At 42.7% G+C, this 19,578-nt stretch overlaps 1 protein-coding gene across 2 annotated transcripts in view; it reads left to right on the forward strand.

The window, feature by feature from the left end:
• The first annotated feature begins 693 nt into the window (after nt 1-693).
• Nucleotides 694-19,578, forward strand: part of DIS3L2 (DIS3 like 3'-5' exoribonuclease 2) — a 325,776-nt gene continuing 306,891 nt past the window's right edge. Inside the window, exons 1-2 of one of the 2 annotated variants that reach the window (XM_081096258.1) lie at nt 694-759; nt 4,870-4,951. The gene's annotated coding sequence lies outside the window, so the exon portion shown is untranslated. Of the gene's footprint in view, nt 760-970; nt 1,079-4,869; nt 4,952-19,578 lie in introns of those variants that run through there. The other variant, XM_081096259.1, reaches the window with a different exon arrangement.

Below are 19,578 nucleotides of genomic sequence, written 5' to 3' on the forward strand. Positions count from 1 at the left end.
GATGCTCTCTAGGTTCCTCCTTAGCCCTCTCTTGTCTACACACTTCCCTGGATAGACCACAAGGACCTTTCCGTTGAGTTCCTCCACTGAGCCGGCTCCGACCTGACACACGTTCCTCCTCTCCCTTTTTATTCGACTCTCCATCAGCTTGCCCTACTTGTGTCTGGACAGGCCCCCTCGGGCAGGCTCCAGCGCCTCCTTTATTTGGCCCATCCCTGCACGCAGGCACTGCCTGCCCTCCCGCCGGCCTGGCATTCCCAGGTCAGGGGCCAGCCTGGTGGCCCCTCTGCATCCCCAGTGCCAGCCCTGCACGTAGCCCTGAGCAGGTGTCGCTGAGTAAAACCCTGTCACCGCCAAGGGCCGGCACAGCCACGCTCGGGGACTAGAAGCGGGCTGCGGGGTCGGGAGCAGGGGCGGGACGGCGCCCGCCGACGGCCAGCAGCTAGAGCCGGCCCGGAGCCCGTCGGGGCCGGGCAGAAAGGCGTCCCTGAGGCCGTCCAGCTCGAGCCACCGACACAGCCAGTCGCCCCCGCAAGGCGAGACGGGAGAAGCTGCGGAGGCCCCCCTCCCGGCCCTTTCGCTCCCGCTGCAGCGGAGCCACCACAGACCACCGCCTGCGCAGCTCACCAGCCTGCGCTTCGCTCTTGGTTCCTTCCGGCCACCGTTGCTCTCGACCCCGCCGCGCCCGCCCCCGACCCGGAAGAGCATTCTCCTTAGCAACTGCGGGATCCTGGCGGCGCCGGCCTCCCGGGAGCTACGGTGAGGCCACCCGCCCCCTCCCCGCCAGCCCCACCTCGACCCCTCCCCGGACCGACCTGACCTGGGCTGCGGGGCCCCTGCGGCCCTGCGTGGGGCGCCAGTGGCGGCCCGGGGCGAGCGCCCTCCGCCGCTGCCGTTCCTCCCGGCCCTGACGTCGCCCCTGCCCATCTCCCGCCCCCGCTCCCGGCAGACGCGGCCGGCCCGGTAGCCCGGCGAGGCGCGCGGGGAGCAAACCAGCTGACAGGCTGGGCGCGGTGGCGAGGACGCTGCCCGAGGCTCGGGGCACCTGTGGGCGCCTTCGCGGGGCCCTGACACTGAGGTTCGGCGCTGGCGGGGATGGGGCGCTTCAGGAGTCCGAACAGCAGCCTCTTAGAAAGATGTTACTTGATGTTTGTCAGCTGCTTTCCGCAGGGGTGGACTCGATCTGTTTTGTTGATCGTGGAGACTCCTGTAATGGACTCTATTTGATCTTTTCCCCGGAAACTAACATTCCAGTCTTTAGTGGTGTGCAGTTAATACTGTGTAGTTAAGATTTTGTATTTTCCAATTTTTCTACGTTAGGAACGCTCCCTGGGACTGAGTAGATTCAGGAGAAGTTTCAAGTGAAATTTGCTATGTTGAAGAAAGTAGGGGCAGGTGGTGTTAATATCTCCGATTTACATTTGAAAACAGGTTCAACATAATATCAAAATCCCAGCTGTATTTTTGAAATAGACAAACTGAAATTTATATGGAACTACAAGGGACTGAACACCTCCCGTAACTGAGTCTGAAGGCCTGGTAACATTTTTGGATAACGACTTTACATTTAATCCAATGATAATAGAACCCAAACAGGCATGTGAACAATTTTTGGGAATGACTTATTTTTTGGGAATAAAATACAGTAGTTTCTATCTCAAAATTCATTATTCAAAACAGTATAATTTCATTTTGATTTAAGAACTATTTATTAAGCACCTACAGTGTTATATGCATAATAAGACATGAGACTGCACACATTAAATTTTAGGGAAACTATAAAATAACATTTATTTAAATGCAAAATCAGCGGGAGGAGAGATTAGTATGGGTCTGAGTTTTAAGGAATATGTTTATGGAGTATATCTCTAAAGTATAGGTACTATTTGTTTCCTCTCTAAAACATAGATACAACGTCTACTACTCATATTGGAGGGGATAGGGAATCCTAAATAGTTTCTTCGTATTCTTAAGGGTTTGGTGAATAGTCTCATATGACATTTTATAGTACTTATTTAAATTTCTAAGGCCACTTGATTGCAGTATCTATTTCTTTATTAGTACAAATCTGTCTGGCATATTTTGCGTTTGATATATGTGGAACTATAAGGGACTAATATAATGAGACTAATAATGGGGACTTTGAAACTTAGAGTCCTTATTCTGTTTCTGTAGTTGTTCTTTTATTTTATACTAGAGGCCTGGTGCGCAAAAATTTGTGCACTGGCGGGGGAGGGGGGTATGGGGGGTGTCCCTCAGCCCCACTTGTGCCCTCTCACAGTCTGGGACCCCTCGGGAGATAACCACCTGCTGGCTTAGGCCCACTCCCCGGGTGGCAGATGGCAGGCCCGATCCCTTGGTGCCTGCCCCGCTTCCCCGGGTTGCGCACACGGCAGGGTCCATCCGGGGGTTGGGGTGTTGCCCCGGGTTGGGTCGCACAACGGACGCCCGGGTGGGCCGGCGGATCACTGTTGCCCCGTCCGGCTGCGCCGGGTCGGGTTGCACACGGGATGCCTGGACAGCAGCCGGGCGGGCCAGCGGATCGCTACCACCCCGCCCAGCTGCCCTGGGTCGGGTCGCACACAGGACTCCCGGATGGAGGCCAGGTGGGCTGGCCGATCACTGCTGTACTGCCCAGCCGCCCCGGGTCAGGTCGCACACGGATGCCCGCCGTCCTGGGTCACAGATAGCAGGCCCGGATGGTGGCAGGGCAGGTGGGATGGCGCTGTCCCGCCCTACCTGCAGTATGCAAATTAGCCGCCATCTTTGTTGGCATTTAATTTGCATATCACGCTGATTAGCCAATGGGAGGTGTAGTGAAGGTATGGTCAATTACCATGTTTGTCTATTATTAGATAGGATAAGACACCACAATTTAAGTAGAGTTACTGTTTCATACATACTTACTAGTCTTGTGAAATGTTGCTTTCTTCATTTTGACATATATTTCCAGAATGCTTACTATGTAGCAGGCACTGGATCAGGAAATAGTTTACCTATGGGGTTTATGTGTATGTGTATGTATATGTGTATGTGTATGTGTGTGTGTATCTGCATGTGTATGTATGTTTGTTTGTGTGTTTAAAATATCTGCCTTGGATGCTCAGCACTTGCCTAGAGGCATAGAAGGGCTAGAGAAATTTATACAGGTATACCTCGTTTTGTTTTGCTTTGTTTTATTGTGCTTCCCAGGTTTTGCATTTTTTACTAATGATAGGCAAGACCCTCCACCAGCAAAAAGATTGTGACTCATTTTATTATGGTGTCTGGAATTGACACTGCAACATCTTCGAGGTATGCCTGTACATGAATCTGAGTTGACTTATTTTCTTTCTTTTTTTAAAATTAATTACTTCATTTTATTATTATTTTTTAAATCCTCACCTGAGGGTATTTTTTCTTTGATTTTTAGAGAGAGTGGAAGGGAGAGGGAAAGACAGAGTTAGAAACATTGATGTGAGAGAAACACATTGACTGGTTGCCTCCTGTACAAGGCCTGACCAGGGCCTGAGCCAGGGAGGAGGAGCCTGCAACTGAGGTATGTGCCTTAACCAGAATTGAACCTGGGACCCTTTGGTCTGCAGGCCAATGCTCTATCCACTGAGCCAAACTGGCTAGGGCTTGTTTTTCTTTTTAAAGAGTTGAATAGGAACTTTAGGCTCAATTTTTTGGGCATTCTCTAAAGATTCATTTTGTGAAGATGCACACTCTTAAGGAGACTTATTCATTCCTTATGGATTTAGTGCCCATTTATTCACTTAGTCAACCAACTGAGTGCTTACTTGGTAGTAGGCACTGTGCTTGGACATGAGGGGGACTGAGTGCAAACATGGTCCCTGTCCTCAGCAGATGATATCACAGAATCACACAAATATAAAACTGTGACAAGTATTTGAGTTAGGAAAGTCACAGAAGTGATAGTTGGACTGAAATCTGAAGGATATACAGGAAAGGAGCAGTGTTCCAGTCAGAGCAAACCGTAAGGGCAAAGACCTGTGATGTCACAGTTCATGAAGAGGACTAGGGCCGAAACCGGTTTGGCTCAGTGGATAGAGCGTCGGCCTGCGGACTGAAGGTCCCAGGTTCGATTCCGGTCAAGGGCATGTACCTGGGTTGCGGGCACATCCCCAGTAGGATATGTGCAGGAGGCAGATGATTGATGTTTCTCTCTCATCGATGTTCCTAACTCTCTATCTCTCTCCCTTCCTCTTTGTGAAAAATCAATAAAATATATTTTTTTAAAAAAAGAGGACTAGGGACTTGTAGTACAGCTCCATGTATGGAGCAAGAAGCGTGTAGAAGAATCTGGTGGGAGAGGGGGCTGGAGAGTTGGGCTGGAGGGTGCTGGGCCTTGGGAACAGGTTGAGGAGTTTTTCTTTATCTATGTATATGGTTTTACTTGATGGATTTAGGCTGGATTGCTTGTGGAGATGACACAATTAGGTTGTGTTTGAATAGCCTGCTTTGTATTGTTCCTATTGCTTAGTATTTGTATTGTCTTCTCTTTCCTCATTTTTTTCAACATGCTCCCTCAGCTTTATTGTTGGGGAGGCCTCTATGTCCCACTAGCAATACATGTTCACTTTTCTAATTGGGAAAAAAGGAATTTTAGAGATTAGGATTAGAAACTAGAAGTTGATTTGAAATGTTTTTGCATTAGTGTGTGACTTCTAGGACACTAATTTCTGTGACTCTCTTTTTAATTGTGGCAATAGAAACATTAAATTTACCTTCTTAATCATTTTGAAGTGTACAGTTCAGTGGTGTTAACTATATTTACATTGTTGTGTAACAGATCTTTAGGACTTTGTCATCTTGCAAAATGAAAACTCTACCTATTGAACAATTTCCTATTTCTCCTTCCCTCAGCTCCTGGCACCTACTCTTTTACCTTCAGTTTCCATGATTTTGACTACTCCAGATATCTCATATAAGTGAAATTGTGTACAAGGTATGTTCATTTTTACCATTATGCTCCTGCCCTAGAATATCCTTTCTTCTCAGTCAATTTAAATCCTTCCAGTCCTAAGGCCCATTTCCTCTCCCTTGTCCTTTTACTTGGCTTAATAGACCCAGAGTGGAAGAGCCTTTAGCAATTTTCTAGGTGAGCCCTGGCCAGGGTGATTCAGTGGTTAGAGCGTCGGCCTGTGCACCAGAGGGTCGCAGACTCGACTCCTGTCAAGGACACGTACCTGGGTTGCAGGTCTGATTCCTGCCCCAGGTCGGGGAGCATGCAGGAACAACCAAGAGGCAGCCAATGGATGTGTCTCTATCACATTTATGTTTCTCTTTTTCTCCCCCGCCCCCTTCCTTCCACTATCTCTAAAAATCAGTGGAAAACATGTCCTCACTCCTTAGGTGAGGATTAAAAAAAAAGAGAAAATTGAGTTCTGTAGAAGTTTCAGTGATTTGCTTAGGGGCAGACATCTAGTGAGTCGGGCAGAGTTGGGACTAGAGCTCTAATCTCAACTCTTGGGTGGGTGCCTTTTCTGCTTCAGCCTGCTAACGTTGTGATTTAGTGCTCTATTCTGTAGTTAGATCAGAAGTACCACTGAGGCACAGGCACATTCTCCTATCTCCATAACATTATGCAGAGGCATATTAGATGCCTAGGAAATATTTTTTAATGAATTGATTGTCTTCAGAACTTTCATTGCCTAAGAGGTGGCTCTACATAAAATTTTGAACTTCATTGATTTTTTAGATCCTTGGTTATATTAATCAAATTTACACTAGTCCTTCTGCAGTTGAGTAATTCTTTCACCTTTGCAATCAGAGTTAAGACTTTCTCACCTTTTCCTAATGCTCTCTATATTGCATGTCTTTGTCCATGGCACACATACTTGGGTTCCCCTACAAATTTTGATGAAAATCTAATGAAAAAATCCATCAGAAGTGGAAAACCTAATGCATTAAACTTTTTAGATTAGCTGATTTTTATTTTGAGGCAAAGGTTTAATGCTTCTTTGTGAGCTTTATTGCTGCTAAATGTTTTTGAAAGAATCATGTGTACCACACTCTATAGTGCTCATCTCAGAATGCCTATGAATCAGTTGATTTTGGGTTTTGGACTGGAAGTGATTTTGAGATGGCTCAGTATCTTTAGGGCTAAAAACGTATAAAAAAGCATTTTCTTGTGTGAGGAAGATTTATAAACTTTTATTTGTAGTTTTCCCATTTACCTCAGACTTTGCTTTCCTGTAATGTTATAGGACCAGCCTTATAGAATCCAACTTTTATTTTTTTATTTATTTTAAAAAAACTTTATTGTTGAAAGTATTACATAAATTCCCCCCTTTTTCCCCCCATCGACCCCCTCCAACTCACCCCGCCCCTTGCCCCCTCACCCCAGACCCCCAACACCCCACTCTGTGTCCATGAGTTATGCATATATGCATACAAGGTCTTTGGTTGATTAACTCGCATCCATCCACCGTCCTCCGCCTTCCTGAGATTCTGCAATCTGTTTCATGCTTCCGTGTCTCTGGATCCACTCCGTAAAAATTCAACTTTTAAAGTGTCCTCCTATTTTAACCTTCAAAAAAAATTTTTTTTTAATCTGAGGAATTGCTGTGATAAAGTTCATCTTCACTCAAATACTACAGAGCACAAGTAAAAATCAAACTGTGGGCCTGGAATAAGATCCCTCTGAGGTCCAGCCACCTAAGCCATTATTGGTGATGTCAGGGAGACTTGGCCAGAATTTTTGTTGTCTTTATTAGTCTGAAGGTGGTGGTGGAACTGCACAAAATGCTCCTTTTGTGTCATGTGACAGGAGATAGAAAGATTTGACAATGAGGACTTTTCAGATAGCATTTTATTTGGAACCATAGTAGGAACTTGATGCCCAAGAACTTGGTGCCCCAGAGTTGCAATTATGTGATTAACTTTTGTGTTGAGGCTAGAATTAGTCAAATTTAGTCGACTGTTAGTCCAAAAACACTACCTTTCTCCCCCACTATTTAAAATTATGATGTATTGTGGAGATTATAATTAATAGATCACCTACTATCTGTCAAGTAATTCACATACATTGTGTCATTTAATACCAGTATTCGTCCATTGAGAAAGATAATTTGACTCTTTTATTGAGAAACTTGAGTCATAAGGCAATACATATTAGAACCAAAGTTTGGACCCATGTCTGTCTGTTGCCAAAGCCCATATTCCTTCCATCACGCTACATCATGCCACTTCCCTAAATCAGGTTCTGATTTCAACATTTACACTGGTTATCAGACCATCAACATAAGTATTGTGATGATGATAAAGAAAAGGGCAAGTGATGAAGTAGGCTGATATAGTAGGAAGTTACCTGTTCCCTGTGGCTTAAAAAATCTTTCAAATGAAGGAAAGTAATTGTTGGAGTATCTGATAGACTTGAGAGTTTGGGTATCTAAACCATGAGGAAGCAGGAAGTTATATAATGCTAATTGAAGAACTCAAATGCTACAGAGCACAAGTAAAAATCAAACTGTGGGCCTGGAATAAGATCCCTCTGAGGTCCAGCCATCTAAGCCATTATTGGTGATGTCAGGGAGACTTGGCCAGAATCTTTAGGTTCCTCTGTAGGCTTCCTTTAATGAAGTTGGATTGTTTCTCCCATTAGGCTTTGATGAGGAGGAGAGGTTTGTGGTGATTGTCTAGGTGCTGAGGGATTCAGAGAGAAGCCCCAGACATTTCTGTTTAACTTCACATTATTTAGAGAGCATTTCCTCATGGGAAATAGTTGCTTCTTTCTATGGTCAGCTTTAATCAGTTTTAGAGGATTGACTATAAAACTGTAACAGCAGTTATACTAGGAAGGAGATAACAGCACTTTTTGTTGTTTAATCCTACTTGAAATAAAATCAACAGTTTACATGGTTTGCTATTCTTTTTAGTTTATTTTAAGTTTTCTTAATGAAAAAAATGTATATTGTTTAGAGATTTATAAGAAATTTATTTTATGATTTACTGAATTTTGCCAGTTCAAATTAGTCTTTCTTAATAGTTTGGAAATAAGGATGCCCTATGAATTTTATGACAAAATGAACATTATTAATAAGGAATACTTTTTAATGAATGAATTAGGGCCCAGTTTGTATTATGAAATATTATTAATTATTGGGTTAAAACCATATTTGTTAAAAGCTGACTTATTGAGATATAGTTGACATATAAACTGTACATATTTAAGGTGTACAATTGGTTAAGTTTTGACATATGTATAGATTCATGAGCCCACCATCACAAACAAGAGGGTGAACATATCCCTTACCCCTAAAGCTTTCTTCATATCCTCGCTCCTTGACCCCCATCCCAGACAACCACTGATCTTCCTCTCATTACATATTAATTTTCATTTCCTAGAAGTTTATATAAATGGAATCATACAGTATATAGTTATGCTTATTTCATTCAATATCAGTTGTTTTTTTGCTTTCTTTTTTAAATTTAATTTTTTATTTTTTTCTATTTTATTTTTTAAATTTTATTTTATTGTTTGAAGTATTACAAATAGTAGTACATATGTCTCCTTTTTTTCCCCATTGACCTCCCCTTGGTCTCCCCTACCTTGCCCTGGCATAGGCGTCCCTCTCCACTGCCCCCAGTGTCTTGTGTCCATTGGTTATGCTTATATGCATGCATACAAGTCCTTCAGTTGATCTCTTGTTTTGAGATTCATGTTTTCAATGTATTAGCAGTTGATTTCCCTTTAATTCTGAGTAATATTCCTTTGTATGAATATACCACAGTTTATTAATACATTCACCTATTGCCCGGCTGGCGTGGCTCAGTGGTTGAGCATCGACCTATGAACCAGGAGGTCATGGTTTGATTCCCAGTCAGGGCACATGCCTGGGTTGTGGGCTCAATCCTCAGTGTGCAGGAGGCAGCTGATAAATGATTCTCATCATTGATGTTCCTATCCCTCTCCCCCTCTTCTTCCTCTCTGAAATCAATAATATATATATATCTCCTAGTGGGTTATTTAAATAACTTTAAAAGATACATTCACCCATTGTTGGACATATTATTTCCAGTTTTGGTAATAAATAAGACTGCTGTGAAACTTTGTATACAAGTCTTTGTATGGACATATACTTTTATTTCTCTTGGCTACATAAATACCTAGGAGTAGAATGGCTAGATCATATGGTAGGTACATGCTTAACTTTTAAAGAAACTATCGGTTTTTTGAAGCAGCTGTACTATTTTGCATTCCCACCAACAGTGTATAAGAGGTTCAGTTCTTCCACATCCTTATCAAGCCTTGGTATAGCCAATCTTTTAAATTTTAGACATTCTAATTTATAGTGGTATCTCACTGTGTTTTTAATTTTCACTTCAATTAGTGATGCTTAGCATATTTGCTATCCATATAGCTTTGGTGAAGTGTCTTTTCACATTTTCTGTCAATTTTTAATTGGGTTCTGTGTTTTCATATTACTGAGTTTAAGAAGTTCTTTATATATTCTGGATGTAAGTCATTTTTAAGGCATAAAATTTGCAGATATTTTCTTCTTCTCTTTCCATTCTCTTTAATGGTGTCTTTTAAAGAGAGACATTCTTAATTTTGATAAAGTCCAATTTATAATTTTTTTCTTTTATGGGTTGTGCTTTTGTTGCTTTAGCTAAGAAATCTTTGCCTAAGTTAATATCACAAAGCCATTGTCCTATATTCTAGAAGTCTTAGTTTTTACATGTAGATCTATCATCCACTTTGAGTTAATTTTTATGTATAAGACAAAGTACTGATCAAATGCCATTTCTTTTATTTCTTTACATATGGAATACAATTGTTGTAGAACCATTTGTTTAAAAGACCATTCTTTCACTAAATTTCCTTGTACCTAGGTTATACCTAGGTTGAAAATCTATTTATATATGTGTGGTTTTATTTCTGGACTCTCTTTTCTGTTTCATTATTGACCTGTTTGTCTATCTTAGTGGTCTGCAAACTGCGGCTTGCGAGCCACATGCGGCTCTTTGGCCCCATGAGTGTGGCTCTTCCACAAAATACCGATTTCTGTGCATGGGCCACGAAGTTTCAATCGCACTGTACGTGCGCGCCCACATGAAAACACCACATGCAGGTGCGCACGTACAGTGCGATTGAAACTTCGTGGCCCATGCGCAGAAGTCGGATTTCGGCCTGGGCGAGTCTATTTTGAAGAAGTGGCGTTAGAAGAAGTGGGGGGTGGACATATAGAGAGGATGAACGAAAGGAGATAGACGAAACAAGTATACAAGATGAGTGTGGATGGGAGAGTTGGAAGGGGTCGACCTCAGCGAACGTACCTCAATCAGATTGAGGAAGTTTTTAGCAAAGGCCAGCTTAGGAGTACCCTAATTAAGTTAATAACAATGTACCTACCTATATAGTTTAAGTTAAAAAAATTTGGCTCTCAAAAGAAATTTCAGTCGTAGTACTGTTGATATTTGGCTCTGTTGACTAATGAGTTTGCTGACCACTGGTCTTTTTTTTTTTTTAAATAAATATTTTATTGATTTTTTTAAGAGAGGAAGGGAGAGGGATAGAGTTAGAAACATCAATGAGAGAGAAACATCGATCAGCTGCCTCCTGCACACCTCCTACTGGGGATGTGCCCACAACCAAGGTACATGCCTTTGACCGGAATCGAACCTGGGACCCTTCAGTCCACAGGCTGATGCTCTATCCACTGAGCCAAACCCGTTATGGCACCACTGGTCTATCTTTTTTATTTTTTTATTTTTTTATTTTTTTATTTTTATTTATTTATTTATTTATTTTAATTAAATCTTTATTGTTCAGATTATTACATTTGTTCCTCTTTTTTCCCCCCATAACTCCCCTCCTCCCAGTTCCCGCCCCACCATCCGCAATCACTCCCCACCCACTGTCCTCATCCATAGGTGCACGATTTTTGTCCAGTCTCTTCCCGCATCTCCGACACCCCTTTCCCCCCCAAGAATAGTCAGTCCATTCCCTTTCTGTGTCCCTCATTCTATTATAATCACCAGTTCATTCTGTTCATCGGATTATTTATTCACTTGATTCTTAGATTCACTTGTTGATAGATGCATATTTGTTGTTCATAATTTGTATCTTTACCTTTTTCTTCCTCTTCCTCTTCTTAAAGGATACCTTTCAGCATTTCATATAATCCTGATTTGGTGGTGATGAACTCCTTTAGCTTTTCCTTATCTGTGAAGCTCTTTATCTGACCTTCAATTCTGAATGATAGCTTTGCTGGATAAAGTAATCTTGGTTGTAGGTTCTTGGTATTCATCACTTTGAATATTTCTTGCCACTCCCTTCTGGCCTGCAAAGTTTCTGTTGAGAAATCAGCTGACAGTCGTATGGGTATTCCCTTGTAGGTAACTGAGTTTCTTTCTCTTGCTGTTTTTAAGATTCTCTCTTTATCTTTTGCTCTTGGCATTTTAATTATGATGTGTCTTGGTGTGGTCCTCTTTGGATTCCTTTTGTTTGGGGTTCTCCGCGCTTCTTGGACCTGTAAGTCCATTTCTTTCACCAGGTGAGGGAAGTTTTCTGTGATTATTTCTTCAAATAGGTTTTTAATATCTTGCTCTCTCTCATCTTCTGGCACCCCTATAATTCTGATGTTGGTACGCCTGAAGCTGTCCCAGAGGCTCCTTACACTATCCTCGCATTTTTGGATTCTTTTTTCATTTTGCTTTTCCGGTTGGGTGTTTTTTGTTTCCTCGCATTTCAAATCATTGACTTGATTCTTGCGCTCCTCTGGTCTGCTGTCGGGAGTCTGTATAATATTCTTTATTTCAGTCAGTGTATGCTTAATTTCTAGTTGATTCCCCAATATAACATCGAGGGTCTCATTAGTTTTCTTGTAGATCTCATTAAGTTTATCGGCGGCTTCTAAACAGTTCTTGAGAGACCTTAAAAGTGTGGTTCTGAACTCTAGATCTTCCATTGACAATTTTGTCCTGTTTCTTTGTCTCCGCATTTTGTTATGCTTCCTTGGTGCACCCCCTAGTGGTCTTTGTTCGTGGTTTTATAGTTAAATCTTGATTGTTGTAGCTAATTCCAGGGAGGGTTTGACCTCCAGGCCAAGTGGCTATGAGAATCAGCTGTGTCAGCAGTGAGAGAACTTCTGTCCTCTAGGGAGGTGCTAATCTGGCGTTTGCCTGAGGCTATCCGGCAAATGCCTCTGTGCAGGGCTTGGGCGGGGCGGTCGCACAGGATCAACAGGGTGGGCCGGAGAGAGCAGTTATGGCGGCTCTCAGTCCTGTCCCCAGGGGCTCTGCCTCTCTGAGTCCCAGCACCCGCTGCAAAGCTCGGAGAGAAAGCTGCACTCGCTCTGACCGAAGCCAGGCAGTCCCACTTCTCCCATTTGAGTCTGGGTCCCTAAAGACTCGCCCGGATCTGGAGCTCAGAGTCTGCGACTCCCTCCCGATTGAAAACGCCAACTGCGCCCTCCGCCGCCAGCCCGCTCCGCGCGCGCACTCCGCACCTCAGAATTTGACTTCAGCACTGCGCCTCCTCTGAGTGTCCGTATGCGTTTCTCTTTCCTCCTAGTTGTAGGACTTCCACTCAGCCAGCGTTCCAGTGGTTTTGGGTGATGTCCGTTCTGTCTTTTAGTTTCACTTTTGAAGTAGTTGTTCAAAGCAGCAAACTCCGGCGTTAACCTATGCCGCCATCTTGGTTCCTCCCACCCACTGGTCTATCTTGATGCCAATATTACACTGACTTGATTACTATAGTTTTATAAGAAGACTTGAAGTCAGATAGTATAAGTCCTTCAACTTTGCTATTCTTTTTCCAGATTTGGCTGTTTGAGGTGCTTTCATTTCTATGTTAATTTTAATTTTTTTAGTCCTTACCCAAGGACATTTTTTCCATTGCTTTTTTAGAGAGTGGAAGGGAGGGGAGGAAGGGGAAGTGGAGAGACAGAGACAGAGAGAGACAGAGAGAGAGAGAGATTAATTGAAAGATCAATTGGTTGCCTCCTGCATGAGCCTTGTTGGGGCCTAGGGTTTGGACCTGCAACCCAGGTACATGCCCTTAACTGGGAATCGAACTCGTGACCCTTTTGTTTGCTGGCTAGCACACCGGCCAGGGCTCTATATTGATTTTAGAATCAGCTTGTTAGCTATTCTAAAAAGTCTGTTTGAGAATTTAATTGGAATTGTATTGAACATATAGATCAATTTGGGGAGAATCGTCATCTTAACAATGTTTGCGTCTTCCAACCCATGCACATACTATAGTCTTCATTTATTTAGGTTTTCTTTTCTTTCTCTTGGTAATATTTTGTGGTTTTCACTGGGTAAATCTTGTACATTTTTTTGTCACCGTTATGCCCATGTATTTTATATTTTTGGATGCTATTGAAATGTTTTTTAAAATTTATACTTTTAAAAAAATCCCTACTGGAGGTTTTTTTCCCCCCCATTAATCTTTAGAGAGGGAGTGAAAGGGAGGGAGAGAGGGAGAGAGGGAGGGAGAGTGAGAGAGAGAATGAGGGAGAGTGAGAGAGACAAAGAGAAAGAGAAAGAAAGAAACATCAATGTGAGAGAGACACATTGACTGTCTCCTGCACGCACCCTGACCAGGGCTGGGGATCGAACCTGCAACTGAGGTATGTGCCCTTGACAGGGAATCAAACCCGTGAGTCTTGGGTTCGTAGGCTAATGCTCTAACCACTGAGCAACCAGCCAGAACTTAACTTTATATTTTTGATTATTTGTTGCTAGTATATAGAAATATGATTGATTTTTATACATTGATCTTCTTTGTCAACCTGGTTATGCTCATTTATTCTAGTAGCTCTTTTATAGATTCAATTGGATTTTCCACATAAAAATTGTTTTCTATGAATACAGACAATTTTATTCTTTCTAATCTTTTATTTCTTTTTCTTATTGCACTGGCTATAATTCCCAGTACAGTGTTAAATAAAAGTGGTAGAAGCAGATGTATTTTGTCTTGTTCCTGATTTTAGGAAGAAAGTATTTAGTCTTTCATCATTAAGTATGATAAGCCTGGGACTTTTCAACTTTTGCCTCGTAGGGAGGGATATGTTGGTACTGTCCTTGAACTCACAGCTGCCCGCCACATGCAGAATTGGCTCTGACAGGCAAGTGCTCAACAGGATTCATTCTAATTTTTGTATCGCAAAAGAATTGAGAGCTGAGGTTCAACCAGGGTTTCATTGAATTTTTATCAGTTAAAAATAATGGAAAAACATATTATCGTTCAAATCACATCATTCCTCCTGCAGTGCTCTCAATTATCTTATGCAAACCTTTTTGCTCTTAGTTCTGGCAAGTACCCTCTTTACTGACGCTCCCTGAAATGAATGATAATTGTTTTCAGTGAATTTGATCAGAGTGCTTTGCCCTTTGCTGTAAGCCCTTCCTACCTCCATGAATTTCCTTGTTAATGCAACTTCAGAAGAAAAGATGAAAATCAAGGATTTTGCAAACTCCTAGCAAGTAAATATCTAGAACAGCCGTGGGCAAACTACGGCCTGCCGGATCCAGCCCGTTTGAAATGAATAAAACTAAAAAAAAAAAAGACCGTACCCTTTTATGTAATGACTAGGGGCCCGGTGCACGAAATTCGTGCACTGGGTGGGTGGGGGGGGAGAGTGTCCCTCAGCCTAGCCTGCCCCCTCTCACATACTGGGAGCCCTCAGGCGTTGACCCCAATCACCCACCGATCGCCTGATCGGCCCCTTGCCCAGGCCTGACGCCTCCGCCAGAGGTGTCAGGCTTGGACAGGGGACCCCCATCTCCCCCCGATCACTGGCTCTGGCCCCCGCCCAGGCCTGAGGCCTCTGGCCCAGGAATCATGCCTGGGCAGGGGACCCCCATCTCCCTCTGATCGCTTGCTCCACCCCCCGCCCAAGCCTGACGCCTCTGACCCAGGCTTCAGGCCTGGGCAAAGGGACCATCATATCCCCCCAATCCCCGGCTCTGCCTCCCACCCAGGCCTGATGCCTCAGCCAGAGGAGTTGACCCTCATCACCCTGCGATCACCAATCACCGGATCAGCCCCTTGACCAGGCCTGAGGCCTCTGGCAGAGGTGTCAGGCCTGGGCAGGGGACCCCCAGCTCCCCGCGGTTGCAGGCTCCGCCCCTGCCCAGGCCTAACGCCTCTGGCCTAGGCGTCTGGCCCGGGCAGCGGGGACCTGCAGTGGCAGCGGGGGGCGCCGCGATCATGGGCTTCGCTTTAGGCCCAGGCAAGGGACCCCTAGCTCCTGGGACTGCCAGCTTCGACCGTGCCCAGCTCCCATCGCTGGCTCCACCCCTACTTCCTGCTATCACTGGCCAGGGCGGCAAAGGCGCCTGATTCTCCGATCATGGCTGGGGGGCAGGGCAAAGGCGGCCCCAGGGCCGCCTTTGCCCTGCCCCCCAGCTCTTAGCTCCCCCCTGGGTTTCCGATCACTGTCAGTGGCAGGGGACTTCTTCCTGCTTTCCCTTTCGCCTCCCTGCATTGTGCCTACATATGCAAATTAGCCGCCATCTTGTTGGCAGTTAACTGCCAATCTTAGTTGGCCGTTAACTGCCAATCTTAGTTGTCAGTTAATTTGCATATAGCCCTGATTAGCCAATGAAAATGGTATCGCCGTACGCCAATTACCATTTTTCTCTTTTATTAGTGTAGATGTTTACTTTGAATTTATATTAGTTCACACAAACACTCCATCCATGCTTTTGTTCAGGCCCTCCAGTCCAGTTTAAGAACCCATTGTGGCCCTCGAGTCAAAAAGTTTGCCCACCCCTGATCTAGAAGGATGTGATAGAATCAAACAGGTTTTCTGTGGCAGAAATTGAATCTAGTATTAAAAGACTACATATGTGTTTACATGAATTCTGTACAGTCTTACTTTAAAATTGTGGTCTTTTATTAAATACTGAGAAGTTACAAAATAATAAATGTAAAATATGTGTAAGGTATACAGAATAATAGGGCAGTGGATACTCACGTGCCCAAATGCCTAGTTTAAGGAAAGATTATCATTGCCTTTGAAGTTCTCTGTGATTCTGTTCCTGATTCTACTGCTTCCTCTTTCAGAAGTAACCTGAGTTTTATATCTTCTTCATACTTGAACCACATAGTTTATATCCTTAAGGTATTTAATTTTTCATGTTTTTGAAATCTATAAAATGGAATCACAATGCAAATGTTTTTCAGTAATATTTGAAATGAAATATTTTACACATCAAACAGCTGGTTGTCTTTGAAAATTGGAAATGAGAGTTTAGAGGAAACCCTGTTAAGTTGTCTGTCCTTCAGGCCAGGTCAGGATTATTTCTTCCAGCACATTCTTCAGTGCTTGGTCTAACCTTTGTTAATTGTTTCAAAGAACGTGCTCCACTGTCCCTGAAAGAAGATAGATTTGTAATCTCTGCTCTGTCTGGGAGTTGTTCTTTGTAATTAGGTATGGAGATTTCTTTTAAGGTCACTACCATCTGAAGTAATATAAAATACATGTATATGGGTTTGCCAAGAGTACAATTGCTGTGGGAATCATAACTTTGGATTTCTTCACATCTGGATTAAGGAATTATACTCTATGCATATAGGTTTTATATTTTATGTGTGTCTATAGGCAGCAAGATCTTAGTGATGTAGCTTCCCATACCAGTAAATGATAGGTTGAACACTTGCAGCATGAAGTTTTAAAATAATCCTAAGATTCTGACCTTTGCTTTGGAGCCAATGCCCACACTCTGCTCTTCTGCCCAGAAGGCTTGTGTGGAAGCCTAGCATATTTCCCTGGCCCTGTGGGTCTCAGTTTTGTTTTGTCTCCCTGAGAAGTAGGGATTCCAGTGTTGCTGTTTTAGGTTTTTAGAAGCAGCAAGGAGAAGAAAGGCCACAGGTCTGTCTTAGTTGCATTTCAATATTTTTGGAATTATTTTGGTTAATTGCTGATTGTCCTATTATCTACCTGAAATTATTAACTATTAAATCCATGGTGATGCCCTTGTGTGTGGTAGAGGTTTTTATCTGGAAAATGTAGAATTTTTAAAAGCTGCAAACCCTAAACTTACCATCTTTCAAACTCACTCATGTTGAAAGGTATGAATATGGAACATAATTTATCCACAGAAAGGAGGGCTCCCATCAGTTGGTCTTTGTAGGACTTTTCTCAGGTCCCCTGTCACAGGGCGCTCAGCTGACAGACCAGATCCAAAATGGGCAGATTGGCATAGGGCAGTGATGGCGAACCTATGACACGCGTGTCAGAGGTGACACGAATTCATTTTTTTGGTTGATTTTTCTTTGTTAAATGGCATTTAAATATATAAAATAAATATCAAACATATAAATCTTTGTTTTACTATGGTTGCAAAGATCAAAAAATTTCTATATGTGACATGGCACCAGAGTTAAGTTAGGGTTTTTCAAAATTCTGTCATGCTGAGCTCAAAAGGTTCGCCATCACTGGCATAGGGGGTCATTAAAGTTTCCCCATATTTCTATCAGTGGTCTGCATTTACTCTTAGTTATTTAGCTGTCTAGATTTTGTGTCCTGCATCCCTCCAGATGCCTTGAATAATGCTAGAATTCTTCTCTGTGACAACTGCTTGTAACTTTGCATGTGTTCCTCTGGGAACATTCTGCAAGACCCTATAGGGGCCTTGTGTTGTAAGCAGGAATGTGGTCCTCAGTAGGTCTTAACTCACTTGGGGCTGAATGAGACTGAAGGAAGTAAATTCCAGATATTTTCAGCTATAGCCCTGAGAGTAGGCATTGGGTATAGCAATACTTTTCCAAGAAGAAAGTAATGATATAACTGACAGAATTCTTAAAATATAGAACCGAAGAACCAAGATGGAAGTGTAGATAAATGCGGGTACTCATGGCCTCCCACAACCACATCAAAATTACAACTAAAATACAGAATAACCCTCATTCAGAACCACCTGAAATTTAGCTGAATGGATGTCCTACAACTGGAGAAGTAAAGAAGAAATATATCCAGACTGATAGGAGGGGTGGAGGCACAGAACGGGCTGGTCCGACACCCATGTGTGGTGTGTTTTTAATTGAGAGGGATATCTCCACTGCAGAGGTTTCCTATGAGAAGCAAGGGGTCCCAGCCCCACACCAGACCCCCAGCCCAGGGTTCCAGAGCTGGGAAGAGAAGTCCCTTTAACTTCGGTCTATAAAAACCAGTGGGATTGTGATAAGTGAAACGGAGGCTGCTGAAGACCCAGGCAGTCCCTCTTTAAAGGGCTGGTACATGGACTTATTTGAACTTGATCCCTCTGGGCTCCAGCGCTGGGGCAATGGCTGGGTTGGGGGGAGAGGGGGGATTCGGGATATACAGTGGAGAACTGGATTGTCTGGCATCAGAGCAAAAACTTGGGGAAAGCTTTCTCCCAGATAGGGTTGCTTGCAGGGTCATTGTTCCTATACTTATGTATAAGGGAGTGCCCATATGACTGACAGCTGATTGCTCAACAGAAACTTTGCAGGCCAGAAGGGAGTGGCGAGAAGTATTCAAAGTGATGAAAAGCAAGGACCTACAAGCAAGATTTCTCTACCCAGCAAAATTATCATTTAGCATTGAAGGTCAGATAAAGAGCTTCCCAGACAAGGACAAGCTAGAGGAGTTCATCACCAACAAACCAGTATTGCATGAAATGTTAGAGAGTTTTCTTTAAGAAGAAGAAGAAATAAAAGATAAAAATATGAATAATAAATGCAAATCTACCCACAATTGTATCTAAAAATCAAAATAAATGAACAAGGAATCTAATGAACAAAATAAACTGATGAATAAAATAGAGCCAGAGGCATGGAAACATGTAACAGACTGATGAATCACAAAGCGGGGGAGGTGTGGGAAGAGATTAACCAGAGAACTTACATGCTTATATGCATTACCTGTGAACACAGACAATAGAGTGATAAAGGCCTGGGGTGGGGTATGAACTGGGTGGAGGGGCAATGGGAGGAAAAAGGGGGATATCTGTAATACTGTCAACAATAAAGATTAAAAAAAAATAGAACACACACAGAAACCAGGTTGATATTAATCTCTTGTGTAAAACAAAATTTTCTTTTTCATGAAAACTGACATTTTACTAGAAGTAATATAAATTTAGGGAAAACTACTTTCAATTCTTGTGCATTTTAATCACATTGTTCAGTTGATTATCGATTTTGAAAGTCACATATTTTTCTAAATTGCCACATGCACCTTTTTTCCCTTTGTCTCATTAATTTTGAGATTAGTGTATGCGGGTAGATGATGGCTTTGATTACCATTTAAATTATGTACATTGCTAGTAGATGAGTTATTTTTCAACTCTATTATTAAATATCTGCTTTTGTAACACAACATGAAATTTGAGTTAGCCTGTATGATAATCTTGCTCTATAAAAATTTATGCTTTATGTAAGTAAAAGCCCTAAGAAGTGCTAGAAGTTGCTGAATTGTTTGCTATTGAATAGAATATTTTTCCATTTATGACCTGTAATTTAGAGTTTTTAAAAGGGGGGTTTAAAAGTCTTCTTACATGCTTCAGTATAATTTAGTATGTGTATATGTATGTGGAAGAGATGGTGTGTGTGTGTGTGTGTGTGTGTGTGTGTGTGTGTGTGAGTGAGAG

The sequence above is a fragment of the Myotis nattereri genome (genome assembly GCF_964212035.1).
Source record: "Myotis nattereri genome assembly, chromosome: 7".
NCBI lineage: Eukaryota > Metazoa > Chordata > Mammalia > Chiroptera > Vespertilionidae > Myotis > Myotis nattereri.